This window comes from Centropristis striata, chromosome 18, assembly GCF_030273125.1.
Source record: "Centropristis striata isolate RG_2023a ecotype Rhode Island chromosome 18, C.striata_1.0, whole genome shotgun sequence".
NCBI lineage: Eukaryota > Metazoa > Chordata > Actinopteri > Perciformes > Serranidae > Centropristis > Centropristis striata.
Window position 1 is genome coordinate 1,236,052 of NC_081534.1, and position 21,324 is coordinate 1,257,375.

Consider the following 21,324-nt stretch of genomic DNA (forward strand, 5'->3'; position numbering starts at 1 on the left):
GACGTGCAAACCTGTTAGCCAGCTGGCTAGCTAATGTAGCTAATGTAGCTAAGCTAGCCAGCAGGTCCGCTGCTAGCAAGCTAAGCTAACTTAGCGGCTTGGACTTTACATTTAATTATTATTCTAAATGGCTAACGGCTACTAGCCTGTACCAGAGCTTCTTATTGTTGTTTTTTTAAGTAACCCAGTCCTCTGTATGCAGTAGCGGATATTGGACATGTTTATTGTTCCCTAATGTTACTTCGCTACAGTTAGCATTAGCAACCTGCTAAGCTAACAAGCTAATGCTAACCGCTGCGGGGCCTCCTCTGTTTATTATTGGTTGGCGACGCTAGACATCAAAGTTAAATTCATCAATTTACTATTGTTTTACAGTGAGCTAGTGGCCTCTATTGTTGGGCGAGAAACCAAGCTATTTTATCATCTCTAAATATCACATTAGTTTAATGCAAACAAGCCAAATAACCCCCCATTAAAACATCTAATAAGAGCTAGCAGGCGCTAATTGGTGTTGTTGCTAAAACATGAAGCTAACAGTTAGCGGCTAAACAACATGGCCCCTCCAGGTCCCAAACAGAGGGGCCTTACTGCTAAACAAAAGGGGAAACACTCACAGCACGGCAGCGCCTTTAAATCAGTCGCTTTGCAGGAGCTTTTTGTTCTTTATGTGATGAATAAAGAGCAGATACTCACGCCTTGTCGTTAGAGAGCGGGTCTGTGCTTGTTGCACGCCTCAACCAGGTCCTGTAGAGTTTAGTTTCCTTGGACAGAGCGGTGATTTAGCAGCTGGTAGTCAGTTGTCTCCGCTAGTGCCCCCTCCCTGTAAACAGCCTCCACTACCTACACATGCGTAGAACAAACAATGTCAATGCAAATGTGCCTTCACAACGCACCTTTTCTACACAATATGCATGCAACATATAGGTGTTTAAACACCTATATGTTGCAAGTCAAAAGTAAAAGTACTTGTTATGCAGCATGGAGACAGTTAGTTTTTTTTAAATATATTCCAAATATTATATTAGATTATTATTATTGATGCATTTATGTATACAGCGTTTTAATATTCTCAAGGTAGGGCTCATATTGACTACTTAATATACTGTTATGAGGTTTATTTTAAAAAGTGTCTAATCACCTAAATTTATTGTGTTTTTTATGTTAAATCTCGACCTGAAAAGTAACTAAAGCTGTCAGCTAAATGTAGTGGAGTAAAAAGAACAATATTTGCCTCAAAATGTAGTGAAGTAGAAGTATAAAGTGACATAAAATGGAAATACTCAAGTAAAGTACAAGTACCTCAAAATTGTACTTAAGTACAGTACTTAAGTACCCCCTCCCTGTAAACAGCCTCAACTACCTACACATGCGTAGAACAATGTCAGTGTAAATGTGCCTTCACAACGCACCTTTTGTACACAATATGAATGCAACATATAGATGTTTAACCCTATAAAGCCAAGTGTATCATATTAGATACAGTAATTTTTGAGACCTCTACATCATCAAAAACCTGATGTATACATGTGTTGAAGATGAACAAACTGAGCAACAAATTGCACAAAAATATCAGATGTAGCAAAAATGATATGCAGGTTCCACGAGTGGATCAGTCATTGCTGCATTAAAAAACTTAATATCAGCTGATGTATGATGTTGTGTTATATGGAAAAAATATGTATTTTGCATGTATGAGGAAAAAGGAAAAGTCAAAGTCTTAATAGGTTAAAAATGTTAGGTTTTATATGTTTTTGTTAGTTCAAGAAAAACAATCTGTGAGCAACAAATTGCACAAAAAGACCTGATGTATCAAATATGATACAAATTAGAATTCATATATGCAATTTATTTATTTTTTAAAATTCGTCAGCAGGTTAATAAGCACTTGGTTTTTAAAAAAAATATATTTTTCTGGCAATTATTTCATGGTTCAGGCTTTATAGGGTTAAGATGAATTTAATGTGTTTAACCCTTTGATGCACAACATATTGACACCTCTTCTAATGCACAAAATGGGTAAAAAAAAAATGACCCGCATTCATTTCCCATGTTATTTAATGCTGCTTGTGTGTTTGAATATCTTTTTTTATTACAACAGATCATTATATTCATTTTTCCTTTCATACTTTATAAAGAAAAATAGCGAAACATTCATCCAAATTTGATTTAAAATGAAATGATCTAGTACTATAATAATAATAATAATAATAATAATAATAATAATAATAATTTGTACTGTACTTATGCTGAATACTTGGACTAATAAATGATAAAATACATTTATTTCATAAATGCATAATAGTAACACGCAGCCATACATGAAATAACATTGAAAATAGATATGGGTAATTTTTAACCCATGTTGTGCATTAGAAGCGTAGTGATACAAAAAGGGTTTTTATTCAAAAAGTAAGAAATGAAAAAAATATTAGGATGTATGAGGATCAAAAACAAGTTGTTTAAGATAAGCCTGGAATAATTAATGATGAAATTAATTTATTGCAAAGATATAGAAAATAAAAACTCCACCATGTTGTGCATCAAAGGGTTAACAACCTAGCAGCTAACCTTATATATATCAATTAGCTCTTTACATGCTCTAATGTCGCACTTATATTCTTGCTGGGTAAGTTTGAATGAAATCTTAATAATTCAATTTAGTTGGCTGAGAAACAAAATATAAAAAAATAAAATCGGATATGGGGGGTGATTTTAATGACGCCAATAATAGAAGTTAAATGAGAATTACACCAAAAGGGGGTTATAATACATCATCATGCAGTCAGATTGGTGGGTTTGGGCTGATCCTGGGTCGGGTGGGTCCTCGTGGTCCATGACCCTCCTCTCCAGAAGGAAACCCGGTGAGATCCAATCACCTCCTCCTTTACAAACTGTGATCTCACCTCCCTATTTCCGATTGGATTGCTATATTTAGGAAACCACCCTTTGCTTTATAAAGAGATCGCAGCGGTTCCTGGTAAATGTTCTGGAGTTGGTAGACGGGAGCGGCTTACGGGACAACACACACTAAAGAGTATAAAAGCAAGAGCCAGTGAGGACACCGGGGACATTTAGTGTTTTTGACGCCGCACTTGGTAGCGAGAGGCCGGGAGAAGAAGGGCAGGAATGGCTGACATACGGAAGAAACTTGTCGTGGTGGGGGACGGCGCGTGCGGGAAGACATGTCTCCTGATTGTGTTCAGCAAAGACGAGTTCCCTGAGGTGTATGTCCCCACTGTGTTTGAGACATATGTGGCGGACATAGAGGTGGAAAACAAGCAGGTCCAGCTGGCTCTGTGGGACACAGCCGGCCAGGAGGACTACGACCGGCTGCGGCCCCTCTCCTATCCGGACACTGACGTGATTCTCATGTGTTTCTCCGTGGACAGCCCGGACTCGCTGGAAAACATCCCCGAAAAGTGGGTCCCTGAAGTGAAACACTTCTGCCCCAATGTGCCCATCATACTAGTGGCCAACAAGAAAGATATGCGCAACGACGAGAACGTGAAGAACGAGCTGTCCCGGCTGAAGCTGGAGCCCGTGAAGGCGGAGGACGGCCGCGCCATGGCCATGCGCATTGGCGCATATGACTATTTGGAGTGCTCTGCCAAAACCAAGGAGGGGATCTGGGAGGTGTTCGAGACTGCGACGCGGGCCGCCTTGCAGAAACGGAAAACGCCATCGGAAGGTTGTCTCAAATGCTGTGTTCTGATGTGAACCCACGCTGTCTGGAGGACAACAGCGACGCGCAGCAGCAGGCGAGACGCTTCCACCGCTGGGATCCGGTCTGAACATGTCTGGGCAGTCACCATGAGTTTGGATACTCCCTCAGTAATCAGACGACCTTGGTTGCACCAATGACTGCAAAACAAGTTGTTTTTTTCTTATTAACACACTCAATGATCATCCGATATATCGGGTTTTTTGTGTGTGAGATGCACTGGTTACAGCATGTTCATAGTGGGTCACATGATCCCAGTCTGACAGGTGGAGGGGGTGAAAAGGACAGACTGCATGTCAGAGGACCCCTCCTCATGGGGACATGTCCTTTTGCAAAAGGCCTTCTTTGGAGCCAAGGTTTAAATTGCTCACTTTTTGTGTTTTCAAAGTGTTTGCATAGGCTACTGCCTTACTGCCAAGGTTATACTTTGTATTAAGCAAAGCAGTGAAAAAATTGCACTCGTTATTTATGTCCACTTTGTATTGTATAATTACTGCATATAGTTTGTGAAATTGCACAGCGTCTGGACACTTCAGTTATTCACAGACAGTTTTATAAGAAGTGTGAGTGTCAGGATGCCCATAGTGTTTGTGTCTAGAGACTACACAGTGGCCAGCCTTAGTAAAGGGCTAACCATATTGTCCAGTGTAGTTTTCAGGTAGATGCTTATTTACAGTTAAATGTATAAACAGTTACCGGAAATATCTTTTTTTTTTTATGTTTGCTAAGCATGCTTCCACTTTGAACATTACGCTTTGCTGGTGGCTACAATAATCTGCTCTGGGAGGACATTTAAAAAAAAAGGGGTGCTTTTTCCTCGTGAAATATTAAGAAAAAAAACAGTGAAATAATATGTCACACAAATACATTGTAGCCTGTAAATAGTACAGCCAGCAAAGGAGGGTGGGGTGCTTTGTCCTTACTGCTCAGCTGAACCAAATCATTTGAAGCACATGCCATGTTTTTGAACTCTGAAATTCAGGTCCAGCTGTTTGAAAAGACCTGTTTGACATTTTCTATCTAGCAGTGTTGGAGGGGATATTCCCAAGAGCAGATGAAGCATGTGAGATGGTTTAGCATGTGAGCGCTTAGCTCGTGAAAAGAAATGCAGCCTGTGTCAGAGCTCTGTGAGCTTGTGGCACACGCTCGCATGGCATTATGGGAGCGCGTGGCACTTAAAAAAGAAATGGATGGAACTGTATCATATGTCGTTAAAACTACAATCTTATAATAGTTACACAAACTGAAACAAAAGGGTACATCTTTGACTAAAACACTACACAAAGTACATGTAAAGTAGTTATTTACAGTGGTGGTGTTAAAGGTTTGTTTACAGCAGTAAAACTGAATTACGATTGATTGAGAAATACAATCTTAATGTCTTCCATTATGACCATGAATGTACCTCAGATTTATTTGGTGAAAAGTATTGTTGGAGGTTTTGTTGGCAACAGAAATCAAATGTATTTCAGCAGATTTTCCACACTTGTGTAATGACTCCAGCTCATGTATGATCTGTGTTGTGCTGCTGTCCTGTTACATGGTGCTGGGAGTGCTGCATGCTTCAAGTGACAGCTATGAACATCAATTACACAGGCCAGGGTGGTGCAACACTGGGAATACAGCGTTTGAAAAATAAGAAAAAACCCTGTCGGATTTACTCTTTTCGCTTAAAACATGTCATTTTTCTGTGGTTCATTAAAGAACCATAGTAGAGATAAATCAGAGTTTAGAAAGAGTATCTTTTATAAACCCAACCAGAGTCACAATGGTGTAAAAGTCACATTCCTGCCTGCCTTCTGTTGCTGGGCTTTTTGCTGACTTACAGGACAGGAATGCATTGTGCTGGACTGGTTAATTTTCCCACACTGGCCCCCCTCATGTGCCTCTGATTTCCAATGTTGTTGGGTTATTATTCACTGATCAGACAGAGCAGAGCATCTTTTTCTTTCTTTCTTTCTTTCTTTCTTTCTTTCTTTGAAGAATAAAGCTATGGAATCATGGAGGAGGAAAATGCTGAAAACGTGCCAAACATGTTTGTAAGAGTTTGTCAAATTCTGACCACATTAAATGTAATGACATAAGGTCCAGGTTCGAATGGAACAATGGATTTTTTGTGAGGAAAACAATACAGAATGTAAGGGAACAATTGGTACTGTTTTGGGAAAGTCAATAAAAAAATCAATGTGTGTCACCACCTCTACTTTTCCGTTCTTTTGTCCCGTTTTCTCACAATAAAGACAGATACTTAATGTGGCATTGCAGCTGTCAACATAAATAAAATAAAAAATCAAAAATTAACTTTTTTTTCCTATCTTGTGAATTTATAGGCTACATTTAACCTTAACTTTAATACAAGTTTTATGATTATTGGTGGAAAGAAACTATGTACAATTTTAGTGTACAATTTTTTGTTTGCAGAAATTACAGTAAAACACTGTAAAATTGCACCAGAAATAGGTTGTAAAATTAAACATTGTACATCACCGTAGTAGTTACTTTTAATTACTGTAAATCAAAGAATAACAAACTTTATATTCTACTGTCATAAACTGTAGAAAACACACAGTTGTGCTGTAAAAATATGAAATTTTCATGTAAAATTAATGGAGAAATACCATGATGACACAATCACCCTAAAAGTATTCGGGGTTATTCATTATAAATTACAGTTTTTGCTATAATTTACATTTACATACGCTCACTGTATTTCTTACGGTGAATTTAACCGTAAATTAAACAGATTAATTTGTAGTATATAATACTTAATATTGTGCTTATTACCCAACTAAATGTATCTGACAGCTATTGTTAGTAGACCATTTATTAGTTTACATACAAAACATATTTATGAAGTAAAATGCATGTTATATAATTAACTACCCAGCAGCTTGTGAAGTAGTTCCACTCCCGGAAGATACAATAGAATACTGCCTTATATTCCTGTATTATTTTTTGTTTTAATATTTTATATACATTTAGTTAATAATCTATCTACACTTTGACATACCGTAAATTTTTAAAAACGCCTTAGAATACTGCCTTATATGCTTTTATTATTATTTTAAATATTTTATATACATTTAGTTTATAATCCAGCTGTACTTTGACATACAGTAAGTTTTTAAAAGCACCTTAGAATACTGCCTTATATGCTTGTATTTAAAAAAAATATATTTTATATACATTTAGTTAATAATCCATCTGTATTTTGACATACAGTAAGATTTTAAAAGCACCTTAGAATACTGCCTTATATGCTTATATTATTTGTTTTAATATTATACATTAATTAATAATCCTTCTGTACTTTGACGTACAGTAGGATTTTAAAAGCACCCTAGAATACTGCCTTATATGCTTGTATTTAAAAAAAATATATTTTATATACATTTAGTTAATAATCCATCTGTACTTTGAAATACAGTAGGATTTTAAAAACGCCTTAGAATACTGCCTTATATGCTTATATTATTAGTTTTAATATTTTATATACATTTAGATAATAATCCATCTGTATTTTGACATACAGTAAGATTTTAAAAGAACCTTAGAATACTGCCTTATATGCTTGTATTATTTAAAAAATATATATTTTATATACATTTAGTTAATAATCCATCTGTACTTTGACATACAGTAAGATTTTAAAAGCACCTTCAATGTGTATTTTTGTATTGTTATATTGCTACTTTTGCTTAATTATCTGAATACATCTGCTTATGATCACACAAAGCCAACAGGCATTATTGGAAAAATTAATTCATGTTTTCCAAAGGAGGAGACCGATTTAGGACTTTTTTTTCCTTTCTACTATTGTTAACAAAAGCCGTCAAACTGACTCACTTTCCTCATTGTTTTAGATAAAACAGCATGTGTGTCAGAGAAGCTATTTGTGTCTCTGCTAAATTTAGACCCAGGGATACAAATGACTAACGTGCGTATGACAGGGGTGTATATCAAGCTTTTTAAAATTATACCATATTGTAACTGTGTTCAGTATATTGTTTTTTAATGAGTAACTACAACTGTCTTATTTGTGAGTTTAAAGGGAGAAAACGGATGTGCTTTCTGTCAGGATTTGTACATTTTAACAGCATTTTAAAGGAATAATCTACTACCAGTGTGTAAAAATCACATCATAGTACCTTTTAACTTTCATAAGTCTGTCAAGAAAGGTTTGAAGACATGAATTTATATGCAAGAAATGCAAAGAGAGGTACAGTATGCAGTTCAAACTGTCTTTATTGAAGGACACAATGTTTTTTAAATAGTACAAGACACAAAGGGAGCACAGTAGGGCCGCCTAACAAAATTAATAGTTTGAAAAACAGAGTAGAGAGACACACATGGTTACACAACAGATACAGTTAATACAAACACTTTAGTAGATCCTGGCTGGCCATCGTGAGTTAGTTAGCGTTGACAACAAATGGTAAAGGAATTTCAACCTCCATCATTTTGTCACCCACTGTCAGAAATCCAAGATCCCTGGTGTTCTCTTTTAGCATCTTAATGACATTGTTGTGGAAAGCATTCAGACGTTTTACCAATAAGTCAATCCAGGACTGGATGTCAGCTTGAAGCTGTTCAAAAGACATGTCAGCCACAATATCCTGGAGTTTAGCATTCACAGCTCTTAGATATTCCTCAACAATTTTGCGGGCCTCTTTAATCTGCGTGATAACATCAGCCAGGGCTTCAGAGTTAACTGCATCCTTGTACACTTCATTCACAAACTTGATGACTTTATCTACATTGTGAGATTTAAGGGTTTGGAGAAGCTTCTCGCTTTGTTCAGTGGTAAACTTCACAAATGTGGAGAAATTGTTAATGATATCTTCCAGCTGGATTTCTCCCAGTTTCCTAACAGCGTCAATTACTTGGTCCTGAATTTTCTTCAAAGCTACAAACAAGTCTTCAAGAATTTCACTTCCACGGACAACATAGTTAGAGCCAGGAAGAGTGAATTCAATGGTCTGGAAATAATCAAGGACTGCTGCAAACATAGAGGAAAAGTATGCTGGAACCTTTTCAACTGCCTCCTCAGATACATCGGCAACAAAAGCACTAAATTTCTGGTAAACCTCAAGTCCAGACAGCCTCTGTTCATAACCGGGGATCTGGAACTTGGTCTCTCTCAGGAATTTCACAACAGCATCAAGAATGATTTCAACTTTCTTTTGGTATCCCCTGAGGATCACAATGGTCTTATCTGTGACACTTGCCATGAAATTAGAAGGATATACTTCGGCAACTTTGTCAACGACCCTCTGGAATATGATTTTAGCCTCATTAAGAGGACTCTCAAGGATTATAAAAACTCCGGAGAATGACTGATATACACCGATAACAGGGGCAGACACGTATTCCATGATTGTGGGGACCTGTTCCTTCAGTGCCAGCATCACCTCATAGGGCATCTCCATGTTCCAGGATGTCTGAAGGTTCAGCTTCTCAGAGTTGATCACAGACATCTTCAGACCAGCAATATCAATGTCGGTTGTTGGCTCAGACTATGGGGGAAAAGAAAACACGAAATAAATATTCATAAATTATCAATACAACATTCAAATTGAAATTACTATATAAGGTTATTAGTAGGCAAAAAAGTAAGTTAAAGTTCTCTTACCGGGTAGCGACCATAGAGTCTTGCTTTCACTTGTGCTGGGCTCTTAGTCTGCATTTGAACTGCAATCAGTCCCATGGCTGGAGTGGACATGGAGACAACAAGGCCTTCCTCTGGATTTCCAGTAATCTCCTGATTGACTTCCATATCGAGGAAACGAAGATTGAGCTTTGCTGAGTTGATGATGGAGGCATCCACATTGTCAGAGCTTAAGGTGATGGTGCCGTCATGTTTTCCCTCAAGAAGTGAATGTTCCACAGACAGGAAAGAGGCCGTTTTAAATTCTTCTTTGTTTATGTTGGCATTGCCCTGAACCTTTCCATTAAGGAGGTCATGTTCAGAGGTTGAGAAAGCATCAAGTTTGATGAGAATGCTGTCCTGGTTCTGGAGGCTGGCATCAGATTTGAGTGTGACCATTGGGGTTTTCAAGGAGAACTCGTGGGTCAGATCACCCAGCACTGGGATCCTGATGTACTGAATTTTGGGCATGGTGATTCTTGGAATAGTCAGCCTTCTCAGGGCAGGGGGAACATACAGAGCAGGCATTCTGATGAGAGTGACATCGGGCAGGGGAATGGTGAATGTGGAGACCTCAACATTCATCACTGGAACTGTGTAGCCAGGGATCACAATGGTTTTGGGCAACTCGGTACTGTACTTTTCATACTCCGCCTTCACTTGGTCAAAAGATGTAGCCAGGATGGCGGCAGCCTTATCCTTGCCGATGACCATGTTCCTTTGCATAGTCTTGATATTGTTATTCATGAAATTGATGATTGGTTCCACATCAAAGGTCATCACAGGGCCCTTCTTGTAAATCAGCTTGGAGCTCATGTCAAATGTCTGCTGAGGTGTGATCAGGAGAGAGTCCAGGCCAGTATCTTGCCACAGAGTGATGACGTAAGGGGTTGGAGGTCCCCTTGTTTCAATAAATGGCAGCTTAATTGGATTAATTTCGATAGGCAAGGTCAGCAGATACAGATTAGCTTCTCCATTGATCTGGGAAAAGATGTTAATTTCACTGTCACTATTATCCATGGTGAAGTAATGGGAGTATTTGTTCTGGTTGAATCTAGCCAGAGCTGTCCAGCTAGCCTGCTGCACTTCAGAGTTCAGGGTCAAGGAGATGTCATTCTGGAGGTCAATTTTTCCAGCCAAGTCGAATGGAAGGGCAACCTTCACATTTCCCTTGTTCTTGGTGTCAAACATAAGCTCGCTAGGTGTGACCAAAGCAAGGGCAGAGTTTGAGAGAGTTCCCTCGACCCGTCCAACTAGCTCTGCACTGTGAGAGGCAGTCAAATCAATTTTCAGGTCTCCAGAATCAGCCTGGAACTTGATACTTGCAACGCTGCCCTTCATCAAAGGTGTTTCTGTCTCAAACGTGGCATCAAAATTGATGCGGTGGAAAAAGTCAATGTCAGCGACCACATTCTGATTGAGTTTGAAGCTGTTGCTACCTGTTTCTCCTGTGATGGTCACTTTGGCTGTGGGGAAATCAATGACTACCTCAATGTCACTCTTGTGGGTTGCCTCATCTGAGAAGTCCTGAACTGCATATTTTCCATTGCCCACATTGGTAATGGTCAGACGGGCAGTGCGAGCCTCAATCTGGAGGACATTCTTTTGATTCATTGTTGTGTCACTGAAGATGTTGAAGGCTGGCATGTTGATGTCATGTTTGTAAGATGTCTCCACGGTGGCAGAAACTCCATTTTCCATGGCAAAGAATGCATTGTTGACAAGCTCTGCAACATAGACCTCGGTGTTGACTTTTGCAGTAGTTTCAGCAGAAGCTTGACCTGAGAGGCCATAGAGGGTCATTGTTCCCTTGTGGTCAAGAGTGAAACAACACTGATCAACTTTAACGGTCTCAGAGATGGACAGGCGGCTCATCTTGGGTGCAGCGAAATGGGCACTGGCGTCCACGGTGTAGTCAAGGCTTTTCAAAGTAGATGAAGCCTTTGAGTTCAGGTTGATCTTGAACTCTGGTGTGTCCGATGCAGTTGTGGTGTTCTCGAGGTCAGCAGTTGTCTTGAGAGTGAGATGGGGGGAGGTAACTTTGAACTCTCCATAGAGTTTTCCAAAACAGGGAATCTTGCTCATATCTGCAACTTTGTCCTTCAACTCCATGGTGAATGTGTCGTAATCGAAAGATTTGACTTTCTGGATCATCCTCATGAAATAGTCACTCATGTCATCAATCAGCTGTTTGAAGTTAAAGGAATACAGCTCATTCACAAGCTCCTGAACAGGTGCCATGAGTTTTTCGATCAAAGGCTGGATGTCAATAGACTTGAGAGCAGCAATTGCAGACTGCATCCTTTCCCTCACCTGATACTGCTTCATAATCTTAACAATCTCATCCATGACGGCGGCAATCATCTTCTCAATCTCGTAGCTGGAGAGGATCTCCTCTGCTTTGGCATAAATTACATTGAAGTTGTTAGCAATGTTATACTTCTTGATCCAAGCCAGGATAGTGTCTTTGATTGATTTCAGCACATTCATGACTTTGTCAGTAGGGAACTTGGCTGTCAGGTTGGTCAGGTAGTTTTCAATCGAGCTGAGGAACTTTCTCAGGTCTTGGACAAAGAGGTTGAAGTCAAAGTTGTCAATGACCTCCTTCAGTTCTGACACTTTGTTCTGAAGCTTGGTACTGATCTCATACTTGGTGTTGATGTCTTTCAGCATCACAATGCTTTGGTCCATAAGCCTCATCGCTGTGGCCTTCATGTCCTCAATAACTGCAGGCAGATGCTCAATGAATGGAATCTGGATGAAGTGGCTCTCGCTGTTCTTATCATATTTCACAAACCCAGAGATGGTGTAATCTTCATTGGCGTCACTGAGGATGGAGGTTGCAACAGCTCCTGACATCTCAATGCCCATTCTCTCTGCATTGTTGTAGGCATTTAGTTCTTGATCAAAAGTGTGCTCGTTCACTTTGGATACCATCTTCAGTGTGACACTTTGCTCCTGGAGGCTCAGCATGCTGGTGAACTTGTTGTCCATATTGGTGTTGAAAGCGGGTCTGCCTTCCAGTTCATTGGTGGTTGAGGCTCTGTACTCAAAGGATTGTGTGAACAGCAGGGGTTCGGCCTTCAGGAGGAATTTGCTGTATAGTTCGCCGCTATGCTGACCATACAGATATCCTTCACCATTTGAGTTGAAAATGGCATCAATGGTCAGAGTGAAGGGTGCAGCAACAGTTTTGACTGTACTGTCCATGCGAAGAGCTGGTGAGTTGAAGTTGGCCACATTGTTGAACTTCATAGTGAGACCAGCAACCTCCATATCAGTGGCATGTGTCATCTGAGCTCCAAGGAGTTTACCATTGGTGTTGCACTTTGCAGAGAGGACCATGTCAACGAACTTGACTTCATAAGTGTGCTTGAGCTCTTCCTCTGAGAAGACTCCCATCATTGTTCCAGTCAGCTCCATCTTGTAGGGCTCTGCCTTGAAGTGGGCATCATTCACAAAGCTAATCTCCATGATCTTCAGGTCATTTTTCATATTGACTGAGGCAATAAAACGCTCCATGTTAACTGTGATGTCGTGCATGTAGGAGTTCCTGTTGTTGAGGAAGTTGTCAGTCTTGGACTGAAGGTTGAAAGATCTCAGCGTAAGAGACAGGGAGTGGGTGTTGTCGGTTCTGATCTCGTTGAAAGATCCAACAATGTTGTTGGAGAGGATCAAGCCATCTTCATTCAGTCTGAGGTTCACTCTGTTCCTGGTGTTGACGTCAAAGAGGTTGCCCTTAAGGATGCCGTTGAGATACACTTCTGTGCTTGCAATCTTTCCCTCAACACTGAGCTCAGCTTTGTTCTCTTTAATGGCTCCCTTAGTGCTAAGAGACATGGTGGCGCCATTGGTGTCAACTCCACCGTGGAAAACATTCTCAAAGGTCATTGGGCTGTACTGAGCAGTTGTTGTGCAGCTGGTGGTCAGGCCATTCATGGTCAGAGCCAAGGTTGCCTTGTGAGAGGCAAGGCTTGAGAAGACGTTCAAGGAGGCATCAGTATTGATCTCCAAGCCGGAGGGGTTCAGGGACCCAGTGAGCAGAGAGTAGGCACGGTTCACTGTATCATCAGCTTGATTCTCGATCCTGAGGCTGGCCTGTCCTCCAGAGGCAGAGAACTCCATCTGGTTACGAACCATGCGCTCATCAGCCTTGGTCACAGAGTCAGACTGGATGTTCAGCGTGACATCTTTGTAGCTAAGACTCATCTTGGTGGTGTGCTTGATGGGCTCGGTGTTCATGTTGGTGTTGGACTCAATCAGAAGCTCCTCATTTGCATATGATGCCTTGATCTTGTTGACAACCTTCAGGACTTCAGAGCTCAGCCTCAGTGTGCTCTCCAGTTTAGCTTCTTTCTTCGCTGGCTCAACAGAGAAGGTGTGGAGGTAAGTGGTGGTAGCACTCATGGGTCCAACAGTCACACTTCCGTCTGTGTTGATATCTCCAGAGAGTATGTTTGAGTCAAGCGTGACCTGGGTGGTAACGGTCAGAGAAGTCTCCAGACCCACAGGGCTGAGGGCAGAGATGTGGTACCTTCCTGTTGACATTACATTCTCTGTGACAGCAATGGTTTCCAGCACATTGATATCGGTTTTCAGGAGCATGTGGTTCAGGGCACCATCAATAGTGAATTTCATTGTCTTCTCTGGTGTGTCTGTGACTGATGTAGCTCCTTTAAAACAGACAAAAAAGCAAAAATATTAATTGTTTTGACCTTATATGATGTTTCTAGAGTTAAATAACAAACAAAGAGTCCCTATAATTAAAGACAAGGATAAACGAAAAATGAAATTACCCTCAGTTGAGAAGGAGAGAAGCTGAATTGGACTTTCAGCCAGGATGCTGAACTTAGCCAAGTAGTTGGGAGAGTCTACAGTGTTGTTACCAACAGACATAGTCGCCTCCCAGTCATAATAGTTGCTGTTGATCTTGGCAGATGCTTCCACCATTCCCATCAGAGGCATGGTGAAATCATATTCAGATGGGATGGTAAAAGTGGGGATTGGGATCTCCTGTGAGGCAAAGTCCATGTCGAGCTGAGGCACTGAGATGCGTGGGGAGTTGATGGTTGAAGGGATCCTCAGCTCCTCAGATGATTTGCCTCCAAGAGGCAGAGGGACCGTGATGGTCAAGCGGTCCTTGTTGAACTTGTATCTGAATGTGCTGTCACTGATGAAAGGATTAAAGCAGAACATGGGTTATTAAGTTACTTAAAACAGACACTGAACTGGTAAGTAAATGTTGCGAATAATAACAATTATCATGATTAGATGTGGAGTTTACTTACAGGGCCATGAACAGGTTTTCAGGGATAGCGGGCATTTCCACACGTGCAATTGTGTTCCTCAGAGACTCAACATAGGGAACATCAGCTGAGATCTTGTCCATCCAGATATCACCAGCCTGATGAGAAAAACACAAAAGTTTTCATGCTTTGGTCCAAAAGAACTGAACTAAGAACTAAGTCAAACTAAGTCTTTGGAAATAGTTATAATCATTATAATCATATTGTTTTCACCTCAACGGCCTTGTTGAGGACATGACGCAGTTTCATGTCAGTCTTGACAATCTGCTGGTCCATGACATCTTCCGCAAACTGGCCGAGCCAGGCCCGGAGGGCTTCAGTGTAAGGCACCAGGATCTTAGTGTCAGCCTTCATGTCAGACATCAGCTGAACCTCAGCCTGGTCTTCACCTGAGATACAAAACAGTTTACTTTTACATCTGCCACAGTGTGTGAGATAAATGTCTGAAGTGGTCAATCTTTAAAGTCAATGAGCAGTATTTTCTTGAACATACCATATCTGAATGTGACTGCCTGGATGGAGGAGGTCTCTGGGAGCTTGACATCACTTTTGATCTCCATGGTGAGTCCATCAGCGTTGCTCATGGTGGCAGTGATGGCGGCATCAGTCCTGAGTTGGGGGACTATCAGCTGAACCTTCAGCATGCCATCAGTCATGTCCTGAACCCTGTAGTCAATTAAAAAGACATGATAAAGTCAATGAATGTTGCTGTTGCATAAATCTGGACAAGAGCGTTTTACAGTATACAGCTCTAAGTTAGATATGTTATTTATTGGCAGAAGATTTGAGTTGACTCACTTGGCACGGCCAATCAGAGTGAGCTGGGGCACATTCTTGTTGGAGAGCTCCAGAATAAGGGATTTGTCTCTGGCATTGCTGTCGGACATGCCAATCTTAATGCCGGCCTCAACATCAAAGTCAGGTACCAGAACCTCGGTGGTGAAGAGATTCCTGTTCCTGTTGTACTTCATGGTGGCTGTGGCCTCAGTGGGTGGTTCACCTAAAGTTAGAAAAAATATATAACTTGATTACTCATGAATGCAACCTATGAAATGGAAAAGGAGGTTATTGCATGTACAAATAATTAATCATTTTTTGACCAAATAAAATGTTCATACGCTCAGCTCTCAGGGCGAACTTCAAGGAATCAACCTTCTCGAGACCGTCGTTTCCTTCGCTGAGGAGTTCGTAGGCGATGGTGGCGGTGTACTCACCGACCTCTTTGGAAGCCTTGATGTCCAGAGCAAACCTAATGAAAGAGCAAAGTGTAAGTCTCTTTCAGGTACATCTTCTATGATATTCAGAGTTGTTGTTTCAACATTAGGAGGCGTTTAGGAGTCAGAAACTACTTTTTATAATTACCGTATTTCCTAAAATAGTAGCCGGGGCTTCTGTTAATAAAAAATCAGTTTGGGAACCGGCTAATAATAGGGGCAGGCTATTATTTGAAGGAGGCTTTTATTAAAAAAAGAAAATCAGAGCAGCTCTGACCGGCACTTTTTAGAGTGTTTAACACAGCGCATTGTAGCCAGTTACCAGGATGTCGGCCATATTGGAAGTACTGGGATGTAAACAAACAATGAACAGCACGCTGAATGTTCATTTTAAGCAGGATTTCAAATGTCTAAACTACTAAAAAGCCCAGAAAAACGTGCGTAAACGGCTGGACTTTACAGAGAATGACTAGGACAGCAGGAGAAACAACCATATTTACCTACAGTACTAACTCGTGTGGCCAAACTTCTAAATACAGGTGTTGTGTCGATTTTATTTGTGTCTTGTGTGTTTAGCCGAACAATTTTCGTCATTCTGTGTCTTTTTTTTTTAATTTTGGGTCATTTTTTAGTCATTTTGTGTCTTTTTTTGGTCATTTTGTGTCTTTTTTTAGTCATTTTTTGTCTTTTTCGGTCATTTTGTGTCTTTTTTTTGCCTCATTCAAAAAATGATAATCATTCAGTATGTTGCGATCAGTGATATTAATCTGGACAAAAGAACAACTTACTTAGTCTCTCCATTCAGGGGGAAGTAAGGACCAGCAGAGCCACCAGTGCTGCCGCGGAGTGTTTTGGTGCAGTATTTGACTCCAGAGAAGAGAGGGCTGCAGTTTGAATCACCCTCTGTGTGTGGGATCAGTTCAGCCTGACCGGCGCCCACAATGAACACTTTATTGCTATTTCAGAAGAAAAAAAAACAGCAAAATCAGTTTCCATCTTCTGCTAGCTTTGTTAAACATGCTTCAACAATTCATTCAACAACTACTACTATAACTACTAAACTAACTAACTTTTTTTTTTTTATTACACCTTTCATGTGAATGTATTTTATGTTATTTGTTACCTGATGCTCAGGAGCTTGGTGGTGCCCTGTGGGGCGGGGATGGAGAGCTTGATCTGGTTCTGCTCCATGGTGATCTTGGCATTGAGTGCGCTCTCGTGGTACAAGTTGGTGCGCATCTCCACGGCGGACTCGACAAATTCGGGGACATGGACTCCCATCTTGGTCACGAACTCAACTCCAATGGAGGGCATGAACAGCAGCTCCTTCTGTGAACAACAGATCACATGACATTTAATAAAACGACACTGATATAACTGCTACTACAATCTAACATACTACTTACACTGGATTGTTATTTTTGCAATAGATTGTAATAAACACTTTTCAGGCCACTTAAGGAAATACCACAGTTGAGATGTTAAATTTACGGTAAAATACCGGCAGCTGTGGTTGCCAGACTTTCACCATAAAAATTACAGTGAGTGGGTTTTCTACTGTAAATTTAAATGTAAATATCAGCAAAAACTGTAATTTTGACTGAATATTCCCTTTATTTTTAGGGTAATTGTGTCCTGATGAAAATATGGTATTTCTCCTTTAATTTTACATGAAAAAAACTGTGTTTTCTACAGTTTAAAAGTTTTGTACTATGCCTTGATTAACGGTAATTAAAACCATCTACAACAGTGATATTCAATCTTTTCATTGGAGCATTTACCATGTTGGGGGCCATGCGAAGGCCTCCCTTTGCTCCAGGAGCGAAGGTACCAGACAGAGCAAACGTCAGAGGCAAGCCAGATGCTGTTGGCATGATGAATTTGTTGTCCATGAAGATGTAGTGAGCAAAGATCTCATTGTCAGTGCTGGACATCAGCTGAGCCACAATCTGTTAAAAACAAAGAATCAACAGTTCATTTGAATTCTTTCTGGCCGCGGTAGAGAAAGAGCCAGGAGGATAACAGCAGCAGAGAGCAGTACCTTGGTAGGAATGGTCTTCATCAGAATGTCGGTGTACATCATGGCGTTGTAAGCGAGCGGCTTGATGTCGTTGCCCTTGATGTAGCCGAGCTCAGCGCCCATGATCCTCAGGTAGGCCATGGCCTCGGGGGCCTCCTGGCTCTGCAGGTCCTTCACCAGCTTGTTGAAGTTGCGGACAATTTCTCTCATAAGATTTTCGGGGATCTAAAAAGAGAGAGTTGTGTTTTCATTTCAAGTAAGTTGTGTGTTCAGCAGCACTCGTTAAAACAGCCCCTTAAAACACACACACCCCAAACACAGAAAGACTTATTAATATGAATGTCTAGATGTCTATTGTGAACCTGGTCTCACAGAAATCCGTGAAATAGCCACAGATTTCGCTTAACTCAAAATCCGTGGAATAGCCACGGAATCACTCAAATTTCCGTGAAACTGACACGGATTTCGCTACAATGCAAGTTAATATTTGTTCCTATTGGTTTGTTCCAAGTCACGTGACTTTTAATGTCCGTCGGTCAGAACAAAAAACATGGCGGACAGTTCTCTCATTTTTAGTGAAAAAAATCAATATTTTGACTTAGTTTCTGCATAAAAATGGATTTTGATCACATTTCTAGCGAGAAATATATGTTTTATTTTCTAAATATTCACTCAGTGAATGTACATAATCACTTTGTATGTTGGAATAGCCACGGGATATGACTGTCATTAACTTGCATTGTAGCGAAATCCGTGTCAGTTTCACGGAAATTTGAGTGATTCCGTGGCTATTTCACGGATTCCTGTGAGACCATGTTGCTATTGTTCGCCTTTCAAAGTTCATTTTGTGGTAGTTTCAGTAGAAATAACGGTAACACTTTACAATAACCAACTAAGTAATGTTTCATGGTTTATAAACTAATTATTAACCATTTACAAAGTGCTATACATATTTAATCTTTAAATGTTTTCAACCGATTCCTTAAAGGTATATGAATCATTTCAAAATCATTAATGTACCTAATATGGTGTTAAAAATGTTAAAATGAGTGCAAGAAATACCTTTTTTCCTTCCGTGTCCAGGGGAGAAATCCACTTCTCCAGTTCATCTTTAATGGTTGGTGGGATCTTGTCCAAAGTCCAGTAGAGAGTCTTGCTGAAAGTGTCGGGGAAGAAGCCGTTCTTTCCAAACAAAGCATCAATGGTTGGCTCCAAGCCCCTTCCTTCCATGCCAATCTGTGGGAAAAATAAAACAATTGGATTTAAAACAGTGTGTGTTTAGTGGTTATTACAGGGCAGATGGGCAGCCCTATTAAATATTCACGAGCACTTTATTTTATTTTCCTGATGCTCTGCATGACTCATCTCATCTTGAGAATGTTTATTTGTTGCTGTTTTATCGTGTCTTGTTGTCTTCTGTCTGTAAATTATACTATCTTTTTAGACAGGCATTTAAATGACCACCATGCATTGTACATATCATTTTATAAAAAAATATTTTAAATTGTGTTTTAATTGTGTTTCAATTGTCTTATGTTCCCCTATCTTGTGAAAAGTGCAATATAAATAAACTTTACTTACTTACTTACTTATGAATTTACATTAATATACCATCTATTTGCCATTTATAAATGATTTAGTTAGTTAAACATTAATAAATTATGTATTTCCCATTCTAAATGGCCTATATATGGTTTATAAATGACGCTTAAACATTAATAAACTATCTGTTTACTATTTAGAAAATGATGGTTATTGTAAAGTTACCCAATAATTGACTGATTATTGTATTATTATTAACGTACCTCCCAAAGGTCCATGCTGAAACCAAAAGCTTTCAGGGTGGTTTCCAGCATCACCTCCCTCGGCAACTGGCTGCTGGGATCAAAGACAATGTTGCCCTGAACGGCAGCCTGCAGGTTCTCCTGAGCAACGCCCAGTTTGTAGCTGCGAGACTTTGTCAAGTAGTCGCTGTGTGTTTCAACTTCATTATCCTGCAGAACGTCCATTATCCTCTGAGCGAGCCTGGGGGAATGGAGAAAAATCAGGTTCATTAAGAAAAGTTGGTTGTTACACTGTAAAAAAAACCTGTTGTTTTTACGCTAAAAAAACAGCAGCTGTGGTTGCCAGAAGTTTACCGTAATAAATATGGTGCAACTTTTTCGTATATTACGGTAAAATGATATCAACACTGCTGATTTCACGTTTAAGATTGCCATTTTATTCCATATTTTACCGTAAACAATAAAAAGTTTTTCCATCAAAAGAAATGCTGTTCTGCCATATAATTGACAAGAAAATACTTCAAAAATTCTGCATGAGTTAAAGATTTTACCATTAAATATTACAGTATATTTCTGTTAGAGATATGGTGTTCAGTACATTTAACAGTGAGAAAAAAAAATGATGGCTTGTATATATATTACAGTATATTTTTTGTTAAAAACACGGTGCCAGTGTATTTTACAGTGGAGTCATGAATATTTTTTTTTCAAAAACTGTAAAAAATACTGTCTTAGCTGATATATACATTTACGGTGTTTCATTGTCACTGAAACTGAATTAATCCATTTATCATTTTACGTCTTTTACTGTCATGGTTTAGCAGTTTTCACTGTAAAATCTTTTTTTTACAGTGTAAATCAGCAGAGTTCTTTTATTATATTGTACTATAAATTGTGCTGTCAGTTAATAAAGGGCTCCTTTCTTACTTCTGGGTCTCTGAGTCGGTGGAGGAGAGGATATTGTAGATGTGGGAGGACACGAAGGACTTGATCTGCATGTTCTGCTCCTGGTTCAGCAGCTTCTTCACGATCTCGATGTCGCTGTCCTGAGGATTCCTCATCAGGATCAGGTACGCTGCCAGGCGCTTCTGCACAGCACCTTTAGGGTACTGGCTGACTCTCTGGAGGTTAGAACGGACCTGGACAGAAAAACAACAGAAACCTGGTTAGTATTGTGGAAACTTCACACTATCAACTTGGCAATCTAGGATACTGTTCAACTGTGGAGAGCAGTGTTAACCCTTAATACACTGCAAAAAAGCCAACTTGTATTTTTTGGCCTAAAACAGTGATTTAATTTGGTAAAACTATATAAATATAAATATAAATTACTGATATTTAGGGCAATAATGTAAGTTAGCACAACAAAGGAAGCCAGTTGTCTGCTCAAAAACAAGTTGGTGAGTTGTTGTTATTTATATCTTTAAGTTGGGGTTCACAACAAGGGACAATAGTTCTGATAACTCTTATTTCTTTGTTGGGAAGTTCGGTCATTAGCGAAAGCTAGTGGCTAACTGATGCTAGCGGCTAACTGATGCTAGCGGCGCTGCTTGTTACAGCTACAAGAGTAGCCATTAGCGTATCAATGCTAACTCTAAATTGTGGTCACAACATTAGCTGACATTTCATAGC

At 39.8% G+C, this 21,324-nt stretch overlaps 1 pseudogene; it reads right to left on the reverse strand.

Annotated features, from left to right (window-relative positions):
- LOC131991432 (apolipoprotein B-100-like) overlaps positions 1 to 21,324 on the reverse strand; it is an 85,382-nt pseudogene that overhangs the window by 54,681 nt on the left and 9,377 nt on the right.